Source organism: Tachyglossus aculeatus, chromosome 2, assembly GCF_015852505.1.
Source record: "Tachyglossus aculeatus isolate mTacAcu1 chromosome 2, mTacAcu1.pri, whole genome shotgun sequence".
Lineage (NCBI taxonomy): Eukaryota > Metazoa > Chordata > Mammalia > Monotremata > Tachyglossidae > Tachyglossus > Tachyglossus aculeatus.
The window spans coordinates 17822703-17829060 of record NC_052067.1 but is presented as its reverse complement, the minus strand read 5'-3'; the positions used below and the strand labels follow the sequence as shown (position 1 = coordinate 17829060).

The 6358-nt window shown below is 42.0% G+C and overlaps 1 non-coding gene across 1 annotated transcript; it reads right to left on the bottom strand.

The window, feature by feature from the left end:
* Nucleotides 1-5604: 5604 nt before the first annotated feature.
* Nucleotides 5605-5742, bottom strand: LOC119924980. The gene has a single exon (XR_005449653.1). It is a non-coding gene; the product is annotated as a small nucleolar RNA SNORA7 (small nucleolar RNA).
* Between the last annotated feature and the right edge of the window lie 616 nt (nt 5743-6358).

Here is a 6358-nt window from a genome sequence, read left to right as displayed (position 1 = left end):
ATTTGTACAGATTTATTACTCTATTTATTTTACTTGTACATATTTACTATTCTATTTATTTTGTTAATGATGTGCATATAGCTATAATTCTATTTGTTCTGACGATTCTGACACCTGTCTACATGTTTTGTTTTGTTGTCTGCCTCCCCGTTCTAGACTGTGAGCCCGTTGTTGGGTAGGGACTGTCTCTATATGTTGCCGACTTGCACTTCCCAAGGGCTTCGTACAGTGCTCTGCACACAGTAAGCGCCCAATAAATACGATTGAATGAATGAATTTGTGAAGCACTTACAATGTTCCAGGCACTGTACTAAGCACTGGGGTGGATACAGGCAAATCCGATTGAACACGGTCCCGGTCCCACATAGGGGTCACAGTCTTCATCTCCATTTTACAGATGAGGTAGCTGAGGAAAAGAGAAGTGATTTGCCCAAGGTCACACAGCAAAGTGGCGGGGCTGGGCCTAGAACTCATGACCTTCTGACTCTCAGGCCTGTATGCTATCCACTAGGCCATACTGCTTCCCTCTTTGAGGGCAGAGAATCATGTCTAGAAGCAGCATGGCTTAGTGGCTACAGCACGGGCCTGAGAGTCAGAAGGACATAGGTTCTAACTCCGGCTCTGCCACTTGTCTGCTCTGTGACCTTGGGCAAGTCACTTCACATCTCTGTGCCTCAGTTACCTCATCTGTAAAAGGGGGACTAGGATTGTAAGCCCACTTGGGACAGGGACTCTGTCCAACCTGATTTGCTTGTATCCACCCCAGCGCTTAGGATAGTGCCTGGCACATAGTAAGTGTTTAACAAATACTACAATTTACTACTCCAGGCGCCTTAGGATGTAGTAAGCAATTGATAAATATCATCGATCATAGATCAAGTAGCTGTTTTGGAGCAGAGGCTTTGAGAATATTGTAATATAAAGTGGTAAAATTGAAGGACTGTAAATAGCAAATGCAATCATACAGTAAAAAGCAATCTTTTCAAGAGAACCCGGTGGAAGGATTATTGATCACATGTTGATCTTTTCAGTTATATCTGTACACAGAGATAAAATCTTATTATCTTATTATCAGGAGCATAATCTTCAAACATGTAGGGTAGATACGTATATTTACAACAGCAGTATCTTCTAAATAAATATGGTATTATTTCAGCACAAAATCTGCATAGCTTTTGGTGATATCCAGTTTATTATTTGCTTACTCTTTTTTTAATATCAAATATTGCCCCAGTTTAAATGTTTGTTTCAGTCATAATAGGAAAATAAACACTTATCTGGTGGCAGTTAAAACATCCTCATATTTTTTTTGCCTGCTTCCGCCGGCTAGCTGAGGACTTTCTTATTGGTCAAGACTCTTGTGACCTTTTAGCAGAAACCTGTAAAATAGATATCTGTGAAGTTAGAATGATCCCCAAACTCACAAAAAATTAAAAAGAACAATTATAAGAAAGACACTACAAGCCAAAATTTGTTCTGCATTATTTCTACACTATGAATACTATTTTTGTAATTCTGTTTCCATCATCTTACCCTCCATTTTGACCTATCTGTTAATTATTTGAATCACATCTGGCAACTCAGTTGTACTGTGGCATGGCCTAGTGATAGAGCACGGGCCTGGGAGGCAGAAGTCATGGGTTCAAATCCCGACTCCACCACTTGTCAGCTGTGTGACTTTGGGCAAGTCCCTTAACTTCTCTGTGCCTCAGTTACCTCATCTGTAAAATGGGGATTAAGATTGTGAGCCCCACGTGGGACAACCTGATCACCTTGTATCCTCCCCAGCGCTTAGAACAGTGTACATAGTAAGCACATAGTAAGCGCTTAACAAATACCAAAATAATAATAATAATATTTAAAAGTGTACTTTCTCAAGCACTTACACTCTTCGATTGATTCTTGAGTGGCCTCGAAACACTATTTATCAGTTTTGCAAAAGTACTGATTTTTCAGAGACCAACACGTCCTTATTCTCCCTTTCACAAGAGAGGGAAGAACTGATCCCTCTCCCCCTCATGCAAAGTCACTGTGCCTATGGATACTTCTTCTTGTCATTATTATTATTAATAATGACAACAATAATAACCATAATAGCCATAATTTTTGTTAAGCACTTACAACGTACCAAGCCCTACGCTAAATGATGGAATAGGTACCATATAATCAGATCAGTCAGTGTCCCTGTCCACAAAGGGCTCACAGTCTAGGGGAAGGGGAGAGCAGAATTGATTAGATGATTAGATTAGTGGAATTGATTAGATAAGGGAACAGAGGTACAAAAATGGCCAAAGTCATATAAGAGGCAAGTGGCAGAGCCACTATGAATAACAATAATCACAAATTAAAAAAAAAATAATAATAGTAATGATGATGACAGTTATAATCTCATCGCTTGGAGATCCTAAATGGGGTTGGACTGTGGGAGCCCTAGTCTGACCTTGTTGAACCAGTTAGACTAAGGTTCCAGGGGACCGAGAATCTGGGAGAAGCAGTGTGGCTTAGTGGACAAAGCATGGGCTTGGGATTCAGAAGGACCTGGGTTCTAATCCCAGCTCTGCCATTTGTCTGCTTTGTGACCTTGGGCAAGTCACTTCATTCCTCTGGGCCTCAATTTCCTCATCTGCAAAATGGAGATTGAGTGTTAGCTCCATGTGGAACAGAAACTGTGTCCAACCTATATCTACCCCAGCACTTAGATCACTGCATGGCACATAGTAAGTGCTTAACAAGTACTATAATAATAATAATAGCTATTATTATTATTAATAATAATGACCTGAGGCTGCTTAGGGTTCTTCCTTCCTCTCCTGTGGATTTTAGGTTTAGTTCCAGGTGAATGGAGCTTCAAGAGATCGGGGCTGGAGCTGCTGGGAAGTACCAGAGGCAGTGAGTGGCTTGTGGATCTCGGGTATCAGCCGCTGTTCAGAGAAGCAGGCTGAGATCGGAGGGTTGGGGCAAGCCACTGACTGGACACTAGGAACAGCAGCCAAGGCTTCACCAGATGTTCTAATCTCTGGGTAGAATCGTGGCTGAACGAGCTTTCGACTGACAAGTTCACCCCTGGTGTAAATAGGAGGTTTAAGGCAGTTGTTGTCAATGAAAGCTTTGGCCATGGAGTCTGATATATTATCTATCAACCCATTTAGATGACTATTTATGTGCTCACTGTCACCAGGATTTAGTCAGTCAGTCAATTATGTTTATTAAGCATTCACTGTGTGCAAAACACTGTACTAAGCATTTGGAAAAGTACAATATAACAATAAACAGACACATTCCTTGCCCACGACGAGCTAGAGAGAGTGTGATCCCTCAGAATCTCAGAGTAAATGCCTCTTTTTCAGAGTAAGGGAAAGGAGGCCCTTACTCATTGTCCAGAAGCATGAGAGACTTTCCATCAGACTATTATAATAATGGTGGTATTTGGTAAGCGCTTACTGTGTACCAATCACTGTTCTAAGTGCTGAGGTAATACAAAGTAATCAGGTTATCCCACGTGGGGCTCACAGCTTTCATCCCCATTTTACAGATGAGGTAACTGAGGCACAGAGTAGTTAAATGACTTGCCCAAAATCACACAGCTGACAAGTGGCAGAGGCGGCATTAGAACCCATGACCTCTGACTTCCAAGCCTGTGCTTTTTCCACTAAGCCACGCTGCTTCTAATACCTATTCCTATTGGCAAGGCCTGAGTCTTTCTGTGGAATTGATTGAAAGCATCAATTGATAATCAAACAAATTAGTTATAGTAATGATAATAATTACTAGTTATGGGACTTGTTAAGCACTTACTATGAGCCAAGAACTGTCCTAAGAGTTGGGGTAGATACAAGTTAACAATGTTGGACAAACTCCCTGTTCCACATGGGGCTCACACTCTTAATTCCCCTTTTACATAAGAGGTAACTGAAGTCCAGAGGAGTGAAGTGACTTGCCCAAGGTCACACAGCAGACATGTGGTGGATCAGGGATTAGAATCCAGGTCCTTCTGATTCCCAGGCCCATGGTCTATCCACTAAGCCACACTGTGTCTCCTGGGTCCTTAGTCCAGCCGGTTCAATGAGGTCAGACTAGGGTTCCCACAGCCCTTACCCCATTTGGGATCTCTGAGGGATGGGATTATTATTGTCATTATCATAATCAAATAGTTATCAATCAAATAGTTATTAAATGGCTAATAATTCCTGCTTTGGGTCCAGTGGGAAGAGCACTGCTCTGGGAATCAGAAGTCCTGGGTTCATTCATTCATTCAATCGTATTTATTGAGCACTTACTGTGTGCAAAGCACTGTACTAAGAGCTTCAAAAGTTCAATTTGGCAACTAGTCCTAGTTCTGCTTGCTGGGGCTATGCCATTAGTGGAGAAGATTTCTGACCAAAAAACAACCTACACTAGTACATGGGGAGAAAGGAGGACTCAGCAGGAAACTTGAAAAAAAGCTGGCTTATGTGGATGGCAAAGACTCAGAAGCAGTGAGACCTAGTAGATAGAGCATGGGCCTGGGATATGGGATCTAATTCCAGCTCCGCCACTTCATTCATTCACTCATTTAATCATATTTATTGAGCATTTACTGTGTGCAGAGCACTGCACTAAGCACTTGGGAAAGTCTGTTGTGTGACCTTGGGAAAGTCACAATTTCTTTGTGCTTCAGTTACCTCATCTGTAAAATGGGATTAAGACTGTGAGCCCCAGTGGGACAGAGATGTATCCAATTTGTTTAGCTTGCATGTACCCCAGGGCTTAGTACAATGCCTGGCACATAGTAAGTGCTTAACAAATACCATTAAAAAGAGAGACTACAATAGTTACCAAGGCATCCATTTGCTGGGCATGGTACTGCAGCCTAGCCCGCACATTAAAATCCCTTGGGGAAGCATTGTAACTCAATGGAAAGAGCACGGGCTTTGGAGTCAGAGGTCATGGGTTCAAATCCTGGCTCCATCATTTGTCAGCTGTGTGACTTTGGGCAAGTCACATAACTTCTCTGTGCCTCAGTTACCTCATCTGTAAAATGGGGATTAAGACTGTGAGTCCCCTGTGGGACAACCTGATCACCTTGTAACCTCCCCAGTGCTTAGAACAGTGCTCTGCACATATTAAGCACTTAATAAATGCCATCATTATTTCCCTGCATTTTGCAATGTGATGTCTTCATTATTCACCTACTTATTCATCACACTTGGTGCCCCAGGGGGACACAACTGGCAGGAATGAGAGAGTTATTATTATTTTTAATAATTGTGTTTATTGTGTGCTTACTGTGTGCAAAGTACTGTGCTAAGCACTTGGGAGAGTACAATATAACATCAGACACATTCCCTGCCCATAACGAGCTCACAGTCTAGAATGCAAGTCATACTGCACAATCTTGTCTTGTCGTATGCTGTCGAATCATCTCTGACCCACAGTGACACCATGGACAAATCTCTCCCAGAACACCCCACCTCCATCTTGCAATCGTTCTGGTAGTATATCCATAGAGTTCTCTTGGTAAAAATATGGAAGTGGTTTACCATCACCTCCCTTCCACGTGGTAAACTTGAGTCTCCACCCTCAACTCTCTCCCCTGTCGCTGCTGCCCAGGACAGGGGAGTTTAGACTTGTGGCAGATTGCCTTCCACTCGCTAGCCCATGCCCAAGCTAGGAATGGAATGGGTATGTTTCTGCTTGACTCTCCCTCCTGTAGTTGAGACTGGTAGAGTACTGGAAACTCTCCAGATGTGACTCTGAGAGAGGGCTGCACAATCACTAGTACAATAATCATTACTTTGCAATTGTTTTTGGCTCTGAAGTTTCCAAACTGTGAGTCATCTGGTGTTTCCAATTGGAGACTCCATCATCATCAAGATGTTACTGTATTTTAGCTGCCTTGTGACTGGCAAAGATCAATCAGCCATATGTAAATGATTAATAAAATGGAAAACCTAAAACCCAACGTCTCAGTCACTGGTTCAAGATATTAACAATTAGAGTGGAAGGTACTTTAAGGACCTTACTTCTTCCCAAGCCTGTAGTAGAAGATTCTTCCAAAGTAGGTGTTTAGTAAAAGGTGTTAAAATTGGTTATAGGTAATCACAGAGTTTTGACTCTTATAACTATCCTCTGCTCCGGGAAGGTCAACATTTTGCCCTTTCATACTCTCTTTTCAATCAGTCAGTCAAATCAATCAATGGTTTATTGAGCACTTTGAATACTTCATGCAGAACTCCATCCCCTGAACATGAATTTTCCTGCCTGGAGTCAGGAAACCTGGACGCTTGGGAAAACAAAGACAGTGTGTGTTTTATCAACTTCCTCTTCTGTGATTAAGTATAATGCATTTGCAGAAAACCTTTGAGATCTTCACATGACA